We start from the raw sequence: 24,681 nt of genomic DNA, 5'->3' as shown, positions 1-24,681 counted from the left end.
GTCCAAGGATCTGTCCTTAAGTAAATTTTAAGGCTTACTTTAGCTAAAGTTAGTTGTGCATGAACAACAAGTACTGTTTTGGGACCCTGTCTGCTTCCCCCTTTCTTTTTCCGGTTGAATGCTTTTTTGGGGGAGAAAAAGCATGAGGTTAAGGAAGACTACATATCCCTCAGTATTTTTAAATTATGTTGAAAACAAGCTTGAATAGCATCTTAATTATCATCCACAGATGACATGATGAGCAGAAGAGGGACAAAATAGGATTATAAATAAGGACACAGTTAAATGGAAGAAAACATGGGAAAACATCTGCTATACATAGGGTTTGGAAGGAAAAATTGACAAATTTTAATCAAAACACAGTAACACGGAAGCATGAACTTCAGAGTTGGGGCCTGTTTCATACCTGCTATAAAGCTGCAACATTTGATTTAAATACCAGTGGGAACCAATTTGGCCCTTGCAGTGAGAGCAGGCAACATGATTTGTGATCAACATAATGGCCAAAATTTTTAGTCTTTAAAAGGCTTGAATTAGAAAGGGCAAAAATTGTTTCTTTGCAAGATCAGTGACAATCCAGCAGGATTGTCCCCTTAACTTCAGAAAGATAAACAACCATGAGGGATTTTGGAGAAGAACTTCAAAACAATTATGTGTTTGGAGGAAATGACTAAAGCTTCTTCATAAGAACAAAACAGATCTAGCTTGGCTGGGCAGTCTCCAGCAGCAATGGGAGACAGACCCGTAAATTTATGTAGAAGTCTTCATCTAAAGCCTAAAACTGTAAGTGACTTCACTTACAGAAATACAAAGCAAATAAGCGTCATGAGATAAAATTAAACAGTGGAAAGTAAGTTAGTAGGGCAAAAAAGCATACCTAATAGTAAATGTGATTCTACTGTGAAACAAATAGCCAAGGAAAGCAGCTGTATATAAGTCCAGATTAGCAGGGAATACTGACCACATTTGAGGGGCGTTATTTATCAGAATGATCTCTCATACAGAGCCCTGAAGAGTAGAACACTTGTAAGTTGAGGAAACAGAAAATAAGATATTTACGCAAACACACACACCAAAACAAACAAACAACCCCCCCCACACACACTGTTCTTCAGATGCAAATTCAGCTTCTAAAGTATGCCCCTTCCCAAGTGCTTGAATTAGCAGCATTATTTTAAACATCTGGCAGAACACTTCACTAGAAGTTTGACACACTATTTTATAAAGAAAGGTCATCTTCATTTAAAAAAAAACTACTTTTGACTGATAAGAGAAAACAAAGTTTTGCATGCATTAGTTCAGTTGCAAATGGATTTCACAGAGGCTGTTTCAATGTAGAAGTTCTTAGAATACAGCTGTAATTGGGACACATTGACCTCACTGTCAGCATTTGAGACTTTTTCACTTCACAGGAAAAGCAGGAACATAGGCAGGCGTGAAAGACAGCCCGTAATTCTGCTGTTCATTATACCCACACCTGTAACATTGACTGATGTACTAGTTGTAAATGTCTACTTTTAATTATTTTTGTATTTAATTACATTTGAGTACACAGGCATGTTACTGGAATGGCGCCTCACAGAGGAATTGCATATTGGCAGAACAGACTAGAGCCATCTAACAAGTATTTTCCAACCCTTAGACCTATGTCTTGCTGAAAATTGGCAATCTTTCCTGCATCTTACTCCAGCCTAAAATAAGCCATAATTGTGGTCTTGTTCAAAACTTGGCATCTGTCAACTTTACGGCACATAGATACACAAATATAGTAACATTTATTTTCTGTATATTATATCCTTCCATTTATGTCAGTGAGAACCGTTTTATATCAAACCTACTTTCAGTTCCTTCCCCCCCACAGGCACTTATCTGCACACAGACTTCACATTCCTGTCTATTTTTCCCTTTTAGCTTGAATTTTCTCCCCTTTGGGAACATTCAGCTTAGAAACTTCCTAGTTCCATTTGTTTTCCCTCAGAAATTAAAATGGTATATGTTGATAGGGGAACGTAGTCCATAGTAGCAATTACACTTATGTTGAGTACAGCATTTGGTCTGTGTATTTTGGTTGCCTTCTGAAGGTCCTTTCATTTTAGCCATAGGCCTACTTGGCTGCAGTAGGTCACTTGTTTCCGACAGCAATAAAAATAAAAATAATAAAAAACCCAGCCCTGAAAGCAGCATTCTTTGTCTCCCCCCCACCCCCAGGATGTTGTTTTCTAGTCTGTCTCAGTTTCCAGTTCCCATGAACCAGCTTGTTACTGTTATGTTTGGACTTAGTGCACCATAGGAAAATGTTAAAAGGTTTTCTTTCTTTTAAGGAGAAAGACAGATTTTTAGTGTAAACTACCTAGGTTGCTATGCATTTTTAAAAATTAAAGTTTTCAAACTTTTTCCTCCATTTTCCTCTTCATATACATTGCAGAAAATCCTTGTCAGCTCTACTGATTGGGCGTAGTATCAAAGGGCCAAGATTTGGCTTTTTGCAGCAACTTGCTTTCCCTATGGATGGTGCTAGTCTGCTGGGAAAAGCTCTAGAAGATTTTGCGCATTCTGACCAGCATTTCAGGAAAGCGCATTCTGTTAGCCCTTGAAACGCCAGTGGGCACAAGCCTGCCTCTGCAAGTGTTTCCCTGACCAGCTAAGAACAAGAGCAAGGGCAGGGCCTCAAGACTGTTCAAGTCCTTCCTTGGATCCAACACCTCCCTCTCTACTCCAAAAAGTAGTAAGGAGATATGAACACAACAGGTAGCCAAAGCACAAGGAAGAGGCCTGTTGCTCTGTGGAAATCAGAGCACATGTAAAACATATACAGCTGCACTCTGGTCTTCAGTAATTACTGCAGGATGTAGATTCAATGGTTTGGGGTTTGCTTGTTTTTTATAGCCTAATTTCATAAACTAAAATAGTTGACCCTGCTTTGATTAGGAGGTTGGTCTAGATGACACACTGAAATCCCTTCCAGCCTGAATTATCCTGTGATCCTAAAATGCAATTAAACTCTCAGTCCCTCCCCCCACCTCAAATAACTTCTGAACTTGTGTGATTCCAATCCAGCTTGGCAAAGGGGTATCAAAAGATCATTAAGTTCCTGAAAGATTTAGGAGTAAAAAAAAAAAAAAAAAACCTCCAACCCCCCACCCCCTTATGGCAGGATAGGGAAGAAAGATGCAAAGTAGTCCCCCCTCATCCTTGCCTGGGAAAAGCAGGCAGATTTCACTTTGCAAACGCTGTATTGCAGCAGCGTATGTATCAGCCAGCCTGTTTTCTGCAGCTGTTTATATCTTTAAACTCATGTAAAGCAGAGACAAAAAACAGTCATATGAAAGCCCCATTCTCCCCTCCTTAAGATGTGAGCCTTTCTAGAGGCTTATTCACATTCTGATACAACAGACTTAATCCAGAGGCAGTGATCACCCACAGTTGCAACTCAGAGCACAGGCTCTGTGATACACCCTAAGATACAGCCTGTATTCCTAAAGGACAACAAAATGGAAACACTTTAGGCAAAACTTGGGAGAACTACCGTATACTTTTATGTAACTAGCACAGACACGTTGCATTTTTCATTGTGTTTTTTCATTCCAGAAATGGTTAAGGCATTGTCTGACAATTTTTAATCTTTGAAGCAGTGACAAATACCTCAGACTTAACAGAAACTTCAAGATGCTTTCATCCCTAAAGAGAGGTACAAGGCAGATTAGAAAGTAAGATCTGGACCTCAGTCGGCAAAATATCCATGTTTCTAGGGGCACTATCTCACCCTGAGCTCACTTATGTAGAAAGTTTGAGAAATCAAGTATGAACTGCCCTTGAGGCAACAGCTGAGGACTTCCAACTGCTGCCTAATGGTGAAGAATGCTTCATAAGTGCTGTATTTACAGTGTCAGCATCAGTAAAGAACACAGGCTCCTGGCAGATAAGTGGATTAGAGATACTGGGATACCCTTCCATAAAGCTGACATGCACATTTTGACACAGGAGCCACAGGTTGCAATTCCCAGGTCTCCAGGTTTTTTTCCCACCTGATGTGGGATAAAACATGCAGCAGAGACAAGACTTTCTTAAGTCCCACATATTTATGTATATATTTATGACATAGCCCAACCTGCCAAAAATTAAAAAAGGTCTTCCCTCCCCTTCTCTGACATGCTACATATGAGCATGACACATTTAAGTGAGGTGCATGTTGACTTCAGCATGTTATTAGGCAAGCCTACATTCTGTTTTGCCTTACTGCAGCCACATACCCCAAGGGATGGATGCAAACCTCCATCTCTGGATACCTGAATGAAACCAAACTATCTCACAACAGCAGGGAGGCTTTAACTATTTTGTTACATCTCCATATCCTGCTCCTTGCTATATTGAGCATGGAAGGGAGGGGGTAGAAAGAGGGCCCCAAGCATTCCCAAGGCAGTATGGCAGACTTTTTCAAAGCTCTTCAAGCTCACATGCCAGAATCAGCCGATCTGCCCACTGCACTGGGCCCACGGGGGTGGGAACCGCCACACTGCACGCCAGCCCACAAGCGGGTTGGGGTTCAGTGTCAGCGCACAGTCTGGGGGTGGGCCAGGGTTGAGGAAAGGAGGGGCAGGCGTTATTCCCCAGCTCCTCATCATTCACAGCAGGGCTTCGTCTGTCCCCGAGTAAAGTTCCCTTGATGTCTGTCCTGGGATTTCTGCTCCCTTGGTCCTGCTCTACTGTTTCCAGTCATGCCTCCCTAAAAATCAACATAGTAGTGATGACACTGAGAAAATCCAAAGGGCCAAACTGGTGCCTTGTTGCACAGAGTAGTAATTCATCGATCCCACATTGCACAAGCACGTACTTTTCCATGAAACTGAGGGCATCACAGCGTGGCTCTCCACAGGCTCATGCCATGCTGGAGAACTCACTTGACTCCGAGAAGATTCAGGGCAGAGGATCCCTGGCAGGAGGGATTTATTTTGCCATACAGGCAGCTTCCCGCACCAGGCTGGTCAGCTGCTCGGAAAGCCTGCACACCCTACCCTCTTCCCTCTGCGCATGCAGCTTTTCAAGGCTCTCTGCAGCTGATTTCTAAGGAGCGCTTTCCCCAGGCTCTGCATGCGCGGCAGGAGAAGGCTGCACACCCTCCGGGAGCTGGCAGGGTGCCCGGCGCCTTGGCGCACCTCTGGGGCTCCTGCAGCCATCACAACAGCCGTCTGCCAGCAGGGCTTACGCCACCTTCCAGCTCAAGTTTGCCAGTCTGCATACATGGTAGGTACGGTGCCCTACCCCTCAGCCAGCACCCCAGTCCTCCCCCCAGCAAAACAAAGGCGTCGCATTTTGGTTTGCGGGAAGCACAGGCAGGCCAAAACACCATTATCACGAGTCTCCAAGAATAAACTCCAACTCATTGCCCATACAGTGCAAATTGCAATTACTTCCTATGAGCACTTTTATACAGGCAGCATAAGGTGGTTTAGAGATCAATAGAGTCCAAGTAATTGCAAAAATAGAATCAGATGCAATAACATCTTACATAAGTTTTGGTTAATAATAAATCCAACTTTACTCAAATCCTAGTGACTCTAGTCCTAGCAATGACAAGATAGGAGATATCTATGGGAACAGATTGAACTACTTACAGTGATTTGATTAGTTTATCCTTCATGCACTTTGTAAATTGTTAATAAGGAAAGGACATATTTGGTGCCCAGCCCCCCCTCCTCCTCCCCCCCCACCATTATTTGGAATTGGTCAGGTAGCTTGAATCAAACGTCTAATTCAGTGGACTGTTCGCAAATGTTACAGCATACATTTGTGAATTATGTTTTACTAGCAATGCAGGAACTGAAACATACAGAGACATACTAAGTAGGATTCTCAGGCATGTTTTGGTTTACCTCTAAAAAAAAAAATTAAAGGTAAAAAAAAAAAGGGGGGAAAACAAAGAGGCACTTCTACTGGTTGCATATCAATTTCCAAACTGAGCCTTTTAGAAGTCTAACCTGGCTATCATTGTGCTTCTTGATTAGACAAGCTAGCCCTTATAAACTATGTTTGCTTCTGTCAAAAAACCCTTTTCTTTGGTCAAGGAATAAACTGAATTTCTGATAAACTGGATTATTCATTTTTCAGGCCTTGGAACTAACAAAATATTAGTCCTCTCCCCAAACAATTTTACAGGGGTCTGAAACACTAAGAACAGGCTCTAGCCTGTCTGTTCATCCTATTCAGGATACATGATTTGAAGAAAAGTGTTATATAAATATTATTATCAGCCATACCTATCCTCTTCTACAACAGTGTTAGAGATAGTGTCCTAGGACAGGTTAGAGTCAAAAAGACATCTAAGTCTTCAACTGCTAGATGACTAAGAGTGTGCATTCCAGAAGCAAACAAAGGAAAGAAATTTAAATGCATTGAAATGCAACAGTTTCAGTCTCATAGATAATGACAAAGAACATGCCCTATGAAGGAATTTGCAAGGTCACAACCTGGTAAGAGTATTCATATTCCTTCTAGACACCACCAACTGGATTTGCAAGCTTCTTTGGAGCCTGTCCTATGTTACAGATTGCTTCAAGTTCTGGTGTCTCAATAATGCATATGCAGCTGCATTAGTACTACCTGTTACCAGAGTGAGTTATTTAGATGTTTAGTTTATCCATGTTTGTCTTAATAATAAAAAAAATTGTTGACATCAGATCATCCATTTTACTCGATTTGATGACAAAAGTCCAACCTACAATACTCCAAAAGCAAAGATATTTTTCAGAATAAGTTTTAAAGAAAAACCATAAGATTGAGGTTTCAATTACAAGCTGAATTTGCTTTAACATTTTTGACTGAGAAAGTGTTTTCAGCTGCTTATCAATCTGCTGATGTTCTGTGTACTTAGTAAGGCAAAGAGTATTCGTAAAAAAATAAAATAAAAGCATATTCGCTGACATAACTAGACACTTTCATGAGGTATAAAAGTGGGGATAAATTTTAATAAGCAATCTTAACAGTAAACTTTGTTAAAGTTGGAAGGTCTAGCACTTACAAAAAAGTTCCAACTGATTTTATTTTGATGAGGGACATGCACGTCACGATAACAACAAGCATCTCAAAGTCATTTCGGAGTGAACATTTAGTTTCACACGTGAGCAGCAGCACTGCAGCAGGCATCTGGCAGACAGAGCACTGGAGCAGGTGCCACAGAGTTACCACTGGTTCACAGCATGACCCTGGATAAGTTACTTGACTGTTCAGCTCAAGTTTCTCAACTTGGGAAATGGGAATATTAATGTTTAACTACCTCAATAAATCAACATATACACATGAATGCTGAAAAGGCAACAGTACTTCCATATTAGAAACACAAAGTTACGTATGTAAGAGCTCCTTTTACCAAGAATTCGAACCTTTGCCATTCCCTCCACATTCCCATCCTCAGATCTGTCTAGAAGAGCGAAACAAAACTGACACAAGGCCTCGCAGTGAGGATGACTTGGGGATTTAACTTATCAAAGGCAAGGTCAAAAGTTAACTTGATCACAATCTACAGGTACTTATACAAGGAGAGAATAGCTGTAACTGGAGGGCTCCATCTCTTAGACAAAGACAAAACAATACCTAGAATTCAAATTACACAAGGCTGCAACAAATACTCCAGCAGTAGCAATCTTTAGATCAGGGCTGAAAAGGGCACATTTCTAAAGAGATATACTAGGTTCATTCTTAAGTCATTGGGATACCTGCAGGCATCGCTGGCCAAGAGGCATTCTTTGCAGAGAGTCAGATTGGACTATTTTAATGCATTTTTCCAGCCTCTAGAGACTTTTTAAAATTTGTTTAAACAGCACAAATTGAATTAAAGATCTAAGAGAGAATCCATGTCCACAGGCTGGTAATAATTCATGAAAATCTATTACTGAAAGACTAATATTGACCAGAATGTTTTTACCTTAAGGGCCTGAAAACACAGACACCAATCCTCCATCCCTTTGATTCACTTCTATCTCTCCAAGGGCTTTCACCATGGGCTTTCTCTGCACCCATTCGCAGCCCTGTTCCTGTTCAGTTCCCACCTCGAAGGAGCAGAGACAGAGTGCTCTCATGGGCCAACTCTTGCCTCTGTTTTTTGCCTCATCTTCCCTCAATGCAGTCACCCAAGGGGCCTCTCTACTGGGGTGCGCTTTTGGGCTTTGATGGAGGAGGCCTCATCTCTTTGGCGTCATTCACCCTCTCTCTGGGGTTGCTCAGGGGGTTCACAAGCAATCACATGGGAACAGACAAGGTTTCTATAGTGGCCCACGAAGTTAGTAGCTTTAACATCAGGTCACTGTGATTTAGAAATGAGGTGGGAGGACAATTTTTGCAAGGAAGGGAAGGTAAAGAAGGCATACACCAGACCTGTCTTCTTTCTTGATTTGAAACCTTTGTTTAAGAGTGATCAAGAGTCTAAATTGAACAGTATTTTCTTATGAATACTTAATCCAGCTAGAAGTAATGGAGGAGTAATCTCCACAAGTAATGGAGAAAGAGTCTTTCTGTACCTACCTCTCTTTCAAACAAAATTTATCAAACCCAAGAAGTCGAAGCTCTGCACTGTTAGGCTACTTTTATCCTTGCCCAACATGATTCCAGCACCCATAGACCACATCAATGAATAATGCAAACAACTCAAAGGGCTAATCAAAATTAAAACTATGGCTGTAAGCAGGAATGAATTTGGATATTCTCACCTAGCCTGTTATTCCATCACACATGCCAGAGCTAAGAGATAAGGAGATAAGAGCCATCTTCCAGATGCACACTCCCTTCTTCATAAAAAGAATAATTAAAACAAACAAACAGGAAGTAGTGCCTAATTCTCTGGAAACTCTCCCTCTGGAGATAGGTGTCTAAACAGATTGCCTTTCCGTGAAAAAACAAGACATTCATGTACCAGAATAACCAGGGTTTAAAGTGCTGTGTTTGGACATGAAGGACTCAAATTTAGCACCTCCTTTTCTGCATGATTCAGAACTTAAATACGAACCTGTGTCCTCCAGCTCCTGGATGTCCAATAGGCTATGGCAGCCCAAAGGTATTCTGGAGCAAGTACTGGTGAAGACTGTGTTGAAATGATGCACCGCCTGCAGTATTACTCTCCAAAAATGTCACATTGTTTACTGTAAACACCCATGAACTTCACTCACATGTATTATCATCTCCTGATTCAAAGGTAGTTGGCAGTAGAGATCAAACCACAAACACAATATTATGTGATCTGCTATTTACTTTCCATCATTTACCAACACAGATCCATACCCAACTGGCAAGGGACCTTTTTTTTGTACAAAATTACAAGTGTGTAAAGTCACATAACTCTACGCTGCTAAGTCAACAGTAAGAAAGCACAGCTTTGGGTAAGGACTGTGGTATCCAACTCATTTAAAGGCAAAATTAATTAATGCTTGAATTGCCATTTACAATTTAATTCAATCTTTTTAAATGTTACAATTATGATACTGCCTGGTGAAAAGGGTGGATGAAGTCCTGGTAAGAGACATAATGAAACATAAGTCCCACTAAAAGGTACTAGGAACTACTTCAGATATCATTTATGACCCCAGACCTCTTATCACAAAAGATCTCTTTCCAAAGATTTCACAGAAATCAGTAGGAGGGAACAGTTTCCAGAAGGTACCTTAAATTGTTGTTGGGGGAAGCTGGGCACCTACCACTCTCATTAGCAGTCAAATTATTCCCCACCTATGAAGATTTCAGCTACAGGGTATTTGTATTCCTACCATCAAAGGAAAAGGGCTTTCCTCCTTTTGGGAAACACCCATGCATATGCACCACAAGCTTAGCAAAGTACAGACCAAGTTCTGCATTTTCCACATGCCCTGTGGAACATATGTAAGACAATCAGGGCTCCATAATATGAAAATAAATTTGGTTCCTTAACTGTGAAGTGTACTTTACATGGAACAGAGATCCTGGGTCCACTAGCGATAATCAAATATAAAAAGAGAGGAAGACTTAGAATGCCAGCACTTGGCATTTCTGAACACCTGATACCCTACGGGGAACATGTCTAGAAAGCAGACATCTGAGTTGCCAACTCCTTCTGTGCTCAGTTCCAGACACCAAAATACTGTATCTGGCTCAGGATTGCACATGGGAATTACTGAAGGCAGACTTTAGAGTGTGCAGTAGCAAGCTACCCAAATGTGACAAGAGTACATAGCAAATGGATGGCTTTCATTTTCCTTGCCTTTCTTTTGCATTGTCTCGTAAAACAAGGGGATGTATACATTTAAGTTGTCTTTGTTGACCTAAAAATAGCAGTTATTAAAAGAAGTTACTCCCTTACCCAGTAGGGCTACATTTCCAAGAGAGCAATGACATTTTGTGACTATTAAAAGCTCTTTTGCCTTCATCTACTCAGATAGAGCTAACCAAGCTCTTATGCTCCTGACTGTGCATTGATTGCTAATGAGTGTTGGCAAGGCAGGACAGATGCCTCTCTAGCCTATTCAGGAGATGCATTTTGAAGGGTCTCTAGTACAACACATGCTGCTCTGCTGCTGTAATCAGCCTCTTACATTGCAATTTGACAGGCACATCTTCCAGCTTTAGCAGTCCCTCATCCCTTTTCCTCACTGTTCTTCATTTGCTCCCCTCTGACTCCCTCACTCACATTACGCTGGTACATCTGTTCATGTCGTCGTGCATCCAGCCAAATGAAAACCAATCGGGTTTAAATAGCCCAGCAAAAACATTCAGTTTTAGCATGGGGCTATGAATAGTTTGGTACAACCAGCACAACTCAGGTCAGTGTACCAGTATGTGTGTAAAAGGGGAATAAAACGTAAATGGCAGGATAAGCAAGTTATCTCTGGTAAAGGTAAGCTCAGTCTCCTCCCACAGCTTGCACCTTGCCCTCGATCTTTCTTGCTGCCACCCAGCCCCAAACAGGGTCATCAAAAGCCAAACCAAAGGACATAAAGCAGAGATGGTAAGTTCTGGCTTGTTCAGCTGTCAGTTAGACACACATCAACAGCCCTCTTGCTTTCCACAGAGAAACGGCAAAGACAGACCAGAATTGGGAGTACAGCAGCTCTCTTCAATCACTCAGAGAAACCTGTTTTAGCACTGCTGCTCCACCAAACCCCCATGCCTGCTGATGCCACTCCATTCCTTCCTTTCCCCCCCAAACCAATGGGGCAATAAACAGAAACATCATTAAGAACTTTCTACCACCAAACTCGCTTTCCACTTTCTCCTCTTTACTTTTCAATTATATCTTTTTCATTAGTCAAATGATGGACAAAAGTGAGGAGAGAAGGATCAAGAGGCCCAATTGAGAAATACACGTACTTACCAAAATGAAGACTACAAGTTTCAAACAGAAGGTTCAAACATGCAATTAAAGAATTTTTTTCTAATTACTCCAATCAGAAAGTATGAACTTATAGGGATGTTTTTCCATACCACAAACAAAACCATCCCCACTCTTGGTAATAGACAAGATACTCCCAACCACATAACTTGAAATGAAGGTTCCAAAAAAAAAAAAAATCACCACCAGAGAGCATAAGAATCACTGTGAGAGCAGTTCTAACTTAGTTTTTACAATTTTGATTTTTGGAGGGAAGGAAAAAAAAAGTGAGAAAGAAATGAGGCTGTCTAAGGGAGAAAGAAAATGGAACAAAGATAGCAAAGGATCAAATAAAAGATGAATCAAGGAGGTATTTTTTGTTTTGTGATTTGAAAGACTTCAACGGATTGTCCAAACAACTAAGAAAAGACGACCCAAAAACCTTTATAAGTATGCAAACAGAGAGCCAAAATTCAGAATGTAGTCTAGCATTTAATTTATATTTAGAATAAGATTGTCTAAAGGTTTTTTCTGCCTCAAAAAATTTGAGAGGCCTTGTTTTAGGGTATTGGAGAGCTTTAAATTTTAGATTAATAAAGAGTTTGAGAGGATGATTTAAAAAAAAACAAACTCCTTCAAGGGATGATAGGATATTATACCATTCCTCTGGGTAAATTATTATATCATTCCATCATTCCTATGTTCAATCTTAAAGACTGCTATTGATTAATCAGAAGAGTAAGGATACACAGCCAAGACATTTCTGTATATTTAGTAAACACTGCTATCTAAGCCTCAGCTGTAGCTTTTTTTTTGCATGTTTATTCTGTGTCATGAGCACAAGAAACCACACAGAATTGATTCGGTTGTAATATATAGCATTGTAAGGAGCAGGTGATTGTTTACATGGGCATTGACTGAAAGAATAAAAGTAGTTTTACCTTTGGGCCTTATCTATTCTCACTTTCTCATCGCACTTTTGTAAGGAGTTAAACTTGGAGGAGAAGGTTTCCTCTGCTGCAAGTGTTAGAAAGTATTTCATCTATCTGATCCTGCATCTGTAACCTCTCTAAACTTTCTGAGAACAAGCTATTTGAACGTAAGTCCTCTCTCACAGACTCCAATTTCACAAATACTTTTAAAGTTGCAATAAGCCAGCACTACTAATGAAAGAAGTCCCCCCACTACGGCCAATCCTACAGTCCTCCCTGACGTCCATCCGTTACACTGTCATGGACATTTCACATGGCCACATGGCAACGGTGAGCCAAGTTAAAAGCATGATCTTCTTCCTGCAAAGTTAGTTTTCTGCTTATTCAGCTCAACAATCCCAATAACTGCGTAGCCACGCGGGTGCAAAGCTAGCACAAGGGAGAGGCAGCAGCACACAGACCGGACTCCTTCCCTCCCCCCCCCACCCCCGGGGTTGCACTGCTACAGACTACACCAGTTTAAAAATGTGCTTGTGAAACTATAGTCTGCATTTATGCTGGTGTTGTATTGTTTTTATAAGTTCTCCTCCCCTTCTGCCTTTAAGGTCTCACCTAAACAAAACAAGAGATACATTCCAATTGCAGTATTTTAACATTTCTCTCTCCCCTCCCTCCAATCCTTTTCTCCTACAACAGGAAAACGCTTTTTAGCTGACTCTACCTTGGCTACTGATGCTAATGCCTGCATAGTTTTCCTAGTATAAGAGGAGAACTGGCCTCAGCCTGGCTTAAAGTTGTTCAGATAGCCTTTTTGTCACTCCCCAGAAAATACAGTATAGGTTCCCCAGGTCACTATGACCTGTGGTTTCCCACTCAAAAACATTCACATCTTTTCAAATGCCAATACAGAGAAATCACGTCTAAAAGAAAACAGAACAGTAAAAAGAAATATATGGAAAAAACATGCACAGTGAAAAAAAAGGGTGGATTGAAGTCATTGTACTGACTTCCCTCTGTTTTCCAGCTAATTACAGCTCAGGACACTACAACTGCACTGGTGGCTAAAAAGCACCCCAAGACAGGTTCACCATATAACTGCTTCCCTTTCTATGTCCAACCACAATCACAGACAATCTTATTAATTTCCTTATCCTTTCCGCAGGCTGCAGGACAAGGAATGAAGCCCCCATTATTCAAGTTAGTTCCTCGCCGTAAGAGCCTTTCTTTTTCTTGTTAGCAACATTGGGCCCAAGTTTTGGTCATGGACCATATTCAGGCCTTTTTTTCCCCTCCAGGTGCTTCAGGAGGGATCTGCCACAGGTCCTACACCTGCTCCGAGAATAACCAACACAAGCACATTGGAAATATAACATTCTGTTAGAAGAGGGAAGTATTGGCAGTTAAACAGGGGATAAACCATACGGTTTACACCATACACAGATGAAGCTAGCCTGAACCTTTACCCATGAAAGACATTTCAGTCCTTCAGCGAGACAGGGAAGTATTAGTAATAGGTGGGGTTTTTTTGCACACATGGCTAAAGTGAAAATGCAGCTCCTTGCATCCCACTCATCTCTGCTTCTCACCACACAAGCCTGCCTCTGCCTCCATGGGACTGTTAGAGCACAACAAAACTTTGTCTACAGCTCCTTTCTCTGTCCCTCTAGTCATCCCTACAGTGAGAAAGAGCAAGAATAAACTGGTCTTAACATCAGAGGATCCCACCTGATAGCTTTTGTCCTTTTACTACTGAAACGATGCAAGACAGGTTGGATATAGGGATCAGACGCTGATCCAGAAAACACAGGGATTTACCAAAGTCATACAGCAAATTGCAAGCAGAGAACAAGCTACAGATCTTGATACTTTACTGTCACATCTATATCTTAAGGAGCAAACAACTACATCTTCACTAGCTTATGTTGGATAGCTCTACTTTTCTGATGAAAATAATCAAAAGAGACCTTACATATCAATATAATAATGAAGCATAATGGCAGGTTAATTTCTTCCAAGAATAGCGATAGAAGGATATATTCAATTTATGCTTAAATACAATAAAGCCTTCACACATTTTTTTAATTATCACATAAGGGATTCTTTCAATACATATCAGTAAATTCATTTCATAACAATGAAAGAAGCAACATGCTTTTTATTTTTTTACCATATTCTATCCTACCACAGAGCTCAAGATACCTTTTATTTAGCAATGATGACTAGAACAACTCAAAAAGGGACTTACGAGCAACAACAGCAGAGTTTGCATTTGAACATCTAATACAACAGAAGCCTGAGTGAAACTCTTAGCTGCTACCACAAGTAATACCTCACTTACTAATAACTCTGAATCTCCAAATTAGTTATATTAGAAAAGTATTGGATATCCAGAATACTGTATGATCAATAGCACAGAAACATACACCTCCCATATCAAACTTTTTACACAAGAACAGTGAAATCCACTGATATATTCCAGAGTAAAGTCACATCTCTCAACAGAGGACTAACTTCGCCTATCTCTACACTAGTACTCACATATACATTTTTTTCCCCCCTCTTTTCAAACTCACCCCTCACACCAGCACTGCAAAAATCACAAGTTATTGCTCTACCTGTATATCTCTGGCACATATTGCTGCAAATACATCTCAGGACAAGGACAAAAGCAAATCTTCTAACCACAGAGCTTGTTTAGGATCTGCCACAGCCACCAAGCCCCCACTGTAACCTCACCAGCCCTGACTGCTGACTTTGGTACAGGTGGGGCTTGTTATCACCCTGCCAGCTCTGCGCTGCTACTTAACAGCTTTCACCTGTGACAGGTGCAAGGTGCCTCTCCAGACATGCTACGGGGGAGGCAAAAGCCTCCCAAACCCAAGTGCAGCAGGAGGTAGGTGAAGCTGTTCCTGAAACCTCCCAAACAATGCAAGTGAGAAGGTTGAGTAATAAGCCATCTCCACATGGAGAATTGTTACCAGTCCTTAAGAAGGCTGGGAGCTCAGCAGCCATCCCTAGGCAGGAAGAATAACCTTACATGTATAAAGGTTGAACTGGTAAATCATTAAGTCATTACTTGTAAAACAATGAGCACAACTCCTCCTTAGCTCATAGGGTGTGAGGGGGACAAATACACCAGAGAGCACAATGTGTTCAGGTAATACAGTATTGCAAGACACGTGGTAAGAAAATAAAATTCTCTATGACAGGAAAGGAAATACAACTTCTTCTCTGCTTTTTCTCTGAAATCTCTTCACAACTCAGCTCCCTTCTCCTGCTGTGATCTGTATGTCATTACAAGATCAGCCCTACTCTTTGCTCTGCTAACAACATCTGGTTCTCTTGCCAATGCTTTAACTTCTTCCCAGACTACCTTTTACACAGAGAGTCAGCTCTTGTTTTGTAAGCACCATCTTTAACACCTCTCAGCTCCCTGCTCAAAACTCACTTTCTGTATAGTGCACATAAAGCATTGCAGTGTGCTGACAGCTATGACTGCAGCTACTGATTTAGAACCTACCTTTTCTAATATAGCCCCTTTATTCCTTCCACTGCTTTTCTCATCTGCTTGTTCTCTCTCCTTTTTAGATTAGAAATGGGCTTTAGGGCAAGAACTACCATGCTACCTAAATTTTTAGGTATATCTCCCACACAATGGGATCCTGAGCTGCTTAGAAATATGGCTATCAGTAGAGAATACAGATTAATATTTCAAGTGGGCAAAGTGTTACTTTATTACCCATCATATCTGGGCTTGTAGCAATTTTTCAAATGGGGAGCATGAGTCAAATTCAGCCAAGTTGTAAACATTATTCTTCAGACAGAGGTTAGTCATTGAACGATCATTACAGTATTATAATTTTCACCTGCATGGCATTCTGTGGGTGTGAAACATGATGGAAACTTCATGCTAAGGGTAGAATATCAGGAGAGATAAAACACATGGCATAGAAAACTAACCTGAGGCACTTCCAGGATAGATCGCTCTGTGGACATTTCACAGACAGAATGGAGGCACCGGGAGTTAACCTAAGTAAGGACTGCTAGATTTCAATTCATACAAATAGCAGTCCCTTTGCTGTCTGTGCACAGCTAACACACAGCTTCAGAAACAGAAAGATGTGGTATCTGAACATACTTACCGCACTGTCAGGCACTGGAAGGCTTTTATATTATACAGATTGCTGAACGGAAACTCTGAATCATTCCAAAGCAGTCAAACTGATGCTCACTTTGCCACTCCTAATTATCATTGCATAACACACAAGAGAAAGAGATGACAATACATGTTTTTGAAAACATATCACCACAGCAGATGTCAGCCCTTCTTTTCCGTTGTACTTATGCCTATTGTACACCTAACAATGAAATCATCTGTCATTTCAGTTACCCTCAGGAAAGTGAGTTGTATATATTCACACTGACATGTCAAGCAACAAGTAAATGTATTGTATATCGCAATATGAAAACTTACAATAAGAGGAAAAATCAGGCACTTCTAGATCCTTGTAAAAAATGTCTTCTTTCAAATTTCAATTGACCAAATGAAAAAGAACAGGAAGGGAAAAAAAAACAACATGATGAACAACACATCAAGGAGAAGACACATGATTAAATCCTGGCAAGATGCTTCCCCATACTGCAGTCCAAATAACATTGCTAAGGGCCTCACTTAAACAACACAGCTAGCAGATCTCTAGTAAGCACACAGCTACTTTACTGTTCCCATGGCAGGAGAATCATTAATGTGATACTAGCCCTGCCTAACCCTGCTAGTGATTTGCACCTGTGAAGCAAGCGTGTACTCGTTCTCACTGTGCCCCATGTTTCCTCTGTCTTGTAGCAGGAGAGGATGGTTCATACACTCCAGGAGGGCAAGGCAGGGCAGGGGAAAAAAAAAAAAAGGAAAAAACAAGATGTAGATGTCAGAGGAAGCAGCTGTTGGGATCTCACCAACCATGCAAACAGGCAATGAGAATAGCATGCACAGCCTTACTCCATGAAGAAAATAGCCACCAGTCATCCAAAACCAATAGAAGACACCGTGCCAGGGCCTTCTCATCCTCTCTCAAGTCAGGAGTAAGAGATTAGTTTTTTTCACCATCTAAAGGTCTCAAGAAGAAAGGAGAGATGGCAGAGTGTTGACTTTATTCCAGCAGGGAAAAGCAGATGAAATGGTTCCTCTTCTAATAAGCCCGGTTGCTTTTCTGAGGTTTCTGCAGTACTCACAGTGCAGATGGATTAGGACTCAGGGCAACTGTGTTTGAGAATTTCTGGTCTCAGTCATAAGTCTGAGGAATCCCCCTTGCTGGTCCACTCCTGTTAAACCAGTAGCAGAAGACCTCATCTGGTCTACTCTTCCCTTACATGATATACAGTAGTATTACAGAGCAAAATCCCCACAATGTGGTTTTTCACTGCTAATTGTGGGATCAATATGGATTTCTTAATTTCAATATGGATTTCTTAATTTAGGGATAAGTTTGCAAGGCCAATTCATTTGTTTCTTTCTACTGAAAATCTCAAACACATTTCCCATCTCCAAAGAATAGCGGGGGACTGATCAGTAGTCACAACAGCTACCGACAAAACCACAAGTATTTGGAGTAATTTTTTTTTCTTTCTGTTCGGATAGATCTGCTTTGAAAAAGATTTCAAAGAGTCAATTAGTGTTTGGTCATTGGGCATCTGTGACAGAAGATGACTAAATGAATCAGTAGTTCCTTTCACTTAGAATCACTCATTGTGATTATTGGATAGCAGTTGCACAAAAGTGTATGGCTACTTTTATTGCACATGGAAACTAGCTTTCAAAGCAAACTGAGGGATGAAAGTTGCTGCTCAGAACGCTCATTAGCCTCTTGATCAAATCTCTCTTTGATAGCCAAGTGGTATGTTCCAGGAGCACATGCTAGTGACTGCATTACTGTGAAAACTTGCTGGCTCACATGCAGGATTGTGATTTTCGTAAATCTGTTTCCTTTAATATACTCACTTTTTTCAGGGAAGGGAAAAGGGGGTTGTGGGGAAGGAAAGGAGAGTGAGGTAGTAAAACAAGGCAGAGTGCCAGTGTTTTCTTTCAATCAGCGTTTGTACCTATTAAAACATTTTGCTAAATCAAAGAGATGAATTACTTCACTGTTTCTGGAGTCTGATGCAATTCTTTTCACTCACTCTGCAGTCAGCTGGTATCATTTTGCAGGCTAGGAGAGCTGTGATTTACAGTCTGGGGGATATGAATTCAACAGTTGGATCACAAGTTTTCGAACTTTCAAAGTGCAACATTGGAAGTCTGTTCTTTCAGGAGGCATTTTGGCAGAGGGAGGCAGCACAGGAAATTCCCTCAGCCTTCCCTCTCCATTAAATGTTGGCTGGTGGCAGCTAGTGCTCTGTGTTTATATATAGTTGGTAGCATTATCATTGTTCTGCGCTCCTGTAATGAAACAATTTCTTCTCTGCCCCTGCTGTGAATGACACTGAATGAATTGTATTATCTTAGCCAAAGTCACAGCAGGCACTGGGTCAATGGATAACACTGTACAATGTAGGAAGGAACCTCACCCAACAGCTCAATCTCCAGCTGTTGACATGAACGGGAGAAAAAAAAAATGAGAAAGATGGAGGAAGAGACAAAATTGTGTTGAAGGAAAAATAAATGAATCATATCAGAGGGAAAATAGCCAGAAGTAGACTAAAATCAAAGCAACACACACAAACACACACAAACAGCAGGGAAAGAGTGTTTCTGACAGTTCATTACGAATTTCCAAGTTACTTAGGAGAATGGGATACAACTACCTCAGCATTTTTGCAGGGCTCTTTGAGATGCTGATTTTCACATCTTGCATGCTCTCCACCCCACTACTCTATTTCCTCTTGAAACCTGAGGCTGCTGTGCACATCACAGGGCAGGCTCTCAGTTCCCTGTGCTTTAAACAACTGGACCCACTCTCCCATCATCTTACTAACCGAGGCCAGTTGAGCTGTAAGCTGATGACTTGGAAAGGGCTAATAAATCCCATTCCCATTCCATGGAAGACACAGAAATTAAGATAACTTTGCAGCAAAGCAACTGCTAGTTCATTGATTCTTTTGATGAAACGTTAAGCATGCGGAGGTCTTTGAATATTGCTGTAGAGGTACTCACTGAGGATCTAAAGTGTCCCTCTGGAGTATCTGGGGTCTACATCTTGGAAAAAATCCAAAAATGTCTGTTTGTAAAAAACTCTATTAAAATGCTATAGTTTTGTCAGCTTTACACACTCAGCAAGTAGGAGGGTGAGTGCTGACCTGCACCAATTCTGCAGTGCAGAAGACTGATAAGTGCAGAAGGAATATACGCCTGTGTTTGTAAAGCACCGAGCATAATTCTGGGTTCTGGTCCAAATGTCAAAGGCAAAAGGGCTGCAGAGAGTATGCTAGCAGGTCATATCCAGTTGGGTGACCTTTCATGCCAGAGTGAGAAGGATGATTGCCATTCAGCCCTGATGCTGAAAGAAGCTACTTAGCTGGGGACAAGACATTCTTGACAGGAATCACTGGCAAGTCTTCCTTCACGTTTCTGGGGTGGGACATTTAATTTTTGTATTTTATCTTAATCCCTAGGGAATTTTTCCCCTGAAAGTTGTGAACTTTCTTGTTAAATAATTTTTTTTTTTAAATCTACCTTTCAAGAACTTCTTTTTGTATCTCATTTGAATCACTACCTTTTCAGCAACTGCATCATAATTTAGCATGCCCAGCACTGGACCAGTACTGTTTCAAGAAAAGGCAACACTCACTGATTCACCAGCATGGTTTCCTTCAGATATTTCTCATCTTTGCAATGGTGTCTCCTGAGTCTGTACAGTTAAGAAGGGGTAAGGTGACCTGAGATATGCCTCCATCGGTGTCTTTTCTTATTCTCCCACCCTGCCATTCCCAGCTCCACTCCCTCACCCCTTCCCTTTTATTGGGTCTGGCATGCACCCCACACTTTGATGAACAAATTCAGCCTCCTAAAATGGCAGAAAACTGACTCACAAAAAAGTGAGCAGTTTTCTGTCAGGTTAGCAAGCTGGATTGTCTCAAAGGAGGTCAGACAATTGCCAGAGCCAGCACAAAGAAAGCAGTGGAACAGGAAACTACAAGAGGCAGGAGGAGAGACTGCCCCCTTTATGCAGTCGAGTGTGGTTAATACACACTACACATTGTAAACAAGAGAGTGGATGCTGAGCTATACTATTTCACATATGAGCTTTTCAGGGAACGGAGAAGCACAGAGGAGAAATGGAGCACTGCCTCTGTGTTTGTACAGTACCTAGCACAGTTGAATTCTGGCTCACAGTGCCCATAAGGCTGGGAGCATGTGGCTGAGAGCAGGGACAGATGGGCAGGATCACCCCTTTCAGCCACCAAGAGCTGACAGACTGCCTTAACTATCTCAACACATCACACCTGCAGAAGACCTTCTAGGCTCCTCTGCTAAAAAAAAAAGGGGGGGTTTGTAAAGCATCACTTCTGTCAACTTGCTCTACTAATATGTTTGCTATTCTGAAAAATCAGGCAAATACAGAGTAGAAGTTTGACTGTCGGTAAATTAAAATGCTCTGAATACATTATCAGTTTTTTCTCTAGCATAAATTTTTATCTTCTAGATTGAATATAATGAGTTATTAAACAGATGTCATATTTGTTATGTTGCATTGCTTTGTTTTATTGCCTTTGATGAATAAGCTTTTTGCATTACTGAATAAACACAAGGCACAACACAGAAAAAATCAGTGTGTCCATGTGGTGGAATGGCAGTAGGCTGCTAGTTGTAGACTGTCATTGCAATGAGTGTTGATTCTTTAGCTTTTGATTTCCTCACCTTTTGTTGAATTTTCCGTCATGAAGAAACACACTTATTTTCCTTGTGTGAGGAGACACGCAACACCAATAACTGAGGTTCATTCTGTTTTACATTAAAACAATCCACCTCTTGGGAGGAAAAAAACCCTAGCACAATATCTGTCCTAGACTTTTAACACATAAGTGTCAAAGCTTGGATTTCCTGCTGTGTTTCACAAACACCATATTACTAGATCTAACAATTATGTCCTTCCATTAAAAGAGTTGAATGTGAGAGCCTGATGAATATATTTTTGGAAAGGAGATGGTGAAAGAGTGGTAATCATGATGGAACATACCGTGTGGCGTGTTTTCTGTGGGCACGATAACCTTTAGGTTTTTTCAGGTGTACCTCCAATATAGGTCAACAATAGCATTGGAACTTGTGTATAGACACCCTGAATTAGCTTTAAACTACCTAGCTCTGCTACTCCTAGCAATGTAATCAGCAGCCACATCAAATTCTGTGCTGACTGTAAACTCCCCTCCCTCAGGCACCAGATAAATATTTAAGCAGGAGGCAGTGCTGCTGAGGTAATGGTATCCATGTTAGCAATTTTAAAATGAACTTGGGCATATCTTGGGTCTTCGAAGCATAGACATCCACTTTGCATTTTTCTTATTCCCTCTTACATTTAGGTTCTATCCAAGATTCATGTGTCCTTCCTCAATCATCTTTCAGTAATCTTACCTATCTCTTTGATTACCGGAAAGCTCTTTCATTCCAAGGGGATTTTTCATTTTGGACTACTGCTTTTTCTGCCTCTCCAATTCTCACCTACTTTTGCTCAGTCTTCCTGCTGTCATTAAAACAACTGTCTTTCCACTTAGGTCTTTGAATTCGTCCAATGACTTCCCATTTCATGCCAGAGCAAGTTTAAACTGCGTGTCTGCTTGCTCCTGGTACTGCACAGCTGCCATCTGTGAATGTCTGATAACATGTTAACAAGGTGCTCATGCACTATATCCATTTGTGGTTTATATATTTCCACCGGAAGCTCCTAAAGGTTGGGTGTTTCCCCAGATGTTAGGCAGAAATGGCCTCAGCGGTTTCCTCAGAATCAGCATTACGTCTCAAGGTCTTGCATTCTTCCACTTCCAGATTCTTTTGCTCAGGAAAGAATGTTTATTGCTAAGTGTAATTTTGCCTCAGTAATGTATAGTTTCAAGTAGAATTCCTGGAATCTGCTGTTTACAAGCATGGTCAGAGGTTATAGAAATACTCTCAATTTGCATATGAGTGAAATACCAGGAGTTTTTGCCCATGCATAATATTTAAACTGTATGACAACCACTTTTTTATTGGTGTTGATAACCTCTCCGGCTCTGAAATCAAGTTGTTCAGCTGTGTGAGTGGTTCAAATTATTGCTAGACAGCTTAGTAAATGAAAATTAATACTCTCCACTTTTCTTCATCACTCAGACTCTTCTTCCACCACAAACAGGAATATTAACAAGAACAAAAACATCAGTAAAGCTCTCATACTTGATGTCTCCCGGCTGGAGATCCTCTCTCAGTATACCAACCAAATACACGGCAGCAGAACTATTATCCACTGTGAAGTGTTCCTGCAGTGTGTTACTTTTATTCCTGAGCAAGCAAATGAAAAAAAGGGATAATGCAACTGAGATGAGCATCTTGACAGTTCACCACTGGGCATGGGCCTCACAAAAGGTTAATGGCTGATAGTACACAGGGCTTTCAGCAAGACTGTATTGAGAAGATGTCTATGTAAGTTGACTCCTGGGGGAATGAGATTTCTTTGGTGATATTGAAGATTGATGGTTTAATGATGCTTTTGTAACCCTTCAACTTGTCAGAATATTGGCATTCTGCACAGTTTTCCATTTCTTCTCCCACTTAGTCAATAGGTGTATCCAGCTGCTGCCAACACTGGGGATCTGCAACGGGAGCTAGTGTTCTCATATCTAAGTCGGTAAGATGATAATGTAATGAACAATATGAGGAACTCACTGCAATGTGGACTTCGGATCAGCGGTTTATGGCCCGTATTTGCTAGACTGAATACGCCAATGATTTTAGCATGCTTTCTGTATGACCAGGTATGTTTTGAATGGGGGTACACACGTCATAGACTGTATTTCAAAGTGCACAAACATAGAATATCATTGTGGCAGCTGCCTAAAAGATTGGTCCTATATTTGGGTCTAGAAAAGCATTGAAAAAATCTGCTCTAGAACATTAGCTTATCCATGAGACACCTGCATGCTGGGAGAATCGATCTGGGGGTTATCCAGGGCCTCACAGAACAGCTCAGCAGCTAGGAGGTTGTGCTGGAGGGATTTCACACAATCCCTTACTTCAGTGGTACAGCATAATAAACTGTGAACAGGCCTCATAACAGCAGAATTCAGGGTCTACAAGTTCAGATGTTGTCCTTTAAAGAAGGATAACAGAGGGCAGTTACAATGCACTAGCATATAAGGAGTTAGCATATCATTTAATCAAAGAACAAACGTCTCTACGTCTCTACATTATCCTAACAAGTAAAGTTTAAAGGTCTTAAGTGTACTTCTAAATAGGACAGCTATCCCCACCCTAATATAAACACTTACCTAAGTGAGATTTACATAATCTCTTTGGCCCTCATCTGTTTCACCTAACTTAATCAACCACATCCTTATTTAAAATAATTTGCCTGCATGTGCCTGATATCTTCACCTACTTCTCAGTGTTCATTAACCAAAAATCAACACAAAATGTTCTTTTTTGATGTACCAAAGACTCTGGGTAAATAGCTTTCCTAGAACATGCAGGGATTAGAAGTCCTCAAACTGTCTGGGCGTGACCATTTTTCAATAAAAAGCTTATCTCACAGATACCCATCTTCCATTTGTAAAGCCTAAAGACCACCTCCCTTATACACCAACTACTGTATCTGATTACACACAACTTTTAACTGTTTTTTGACTTAGCAACTGAAAAGAGGAACTAAGGGACACCAAGCAGCCATGAAGCCTTTTAATGGGAGACCACCAGCAGGTACTTGGTGAAGTACTGTTTGAAAACACTTTGTTCTCAGAAAAACACCAGTACAGTGAGAGCAGGCACTGAGAAGTTTCATCTATGCTTTGTTTCTAGCACTTCTGCTGACTTTATACTTGACATACTATACGTGACTATACATGACAATGAGCAAATCATCATCTCACCTGATTTCAGTTTGCGCATTTGCAAAATGGCCATAACAGTATCTCTTCCTTTGCATAAATTTAAAGTTTTAAATACCGTGTCACTTCTGTTAAGGAAAACAGAAGGTTGCTTAGGCAAATACGCTCCCCCCCTTTTTTTTTGATGTAAAAGCTAACAAGTAACACATTACTGACATTTAGACAATCTTCTTTATGTAGACATCACAGTCTAGCTCTCAGTAATTGTCTCCCTCTGATAGACATACTTGAGCAGGGATGTATTTACTGTCACTTAAGGAATGTCTGGCCTATTCCCAAAAGGGTATAGTTACATAAGGTGGTCAAGCCAACCTGCCAGCTTGTGGATGCCAGAAGCAGGAGTTTCGTTTCCTCATTTTC

The sequence above is a fragment of the Apteryx mantelli genome, chromosome 3, assembly GCF_036417845.1.
Source record: "Apteryx mantelli isolate bAptMan1 chromosome 3, bAptMan1.hap1, whole genome shotgun sequence".
Taxonomy (NCBI): domain Eukaryota; kingdom Metazoa; phylum Chordata; class Aves; order Apterygiformes; family Apterygidae; genus Apteryx; species Apteryx mantelli.
The sequence above is the reverse complement of the archived record's forward strand: the minus strand, read 5'-3'. Positions refer to the sequence as shown.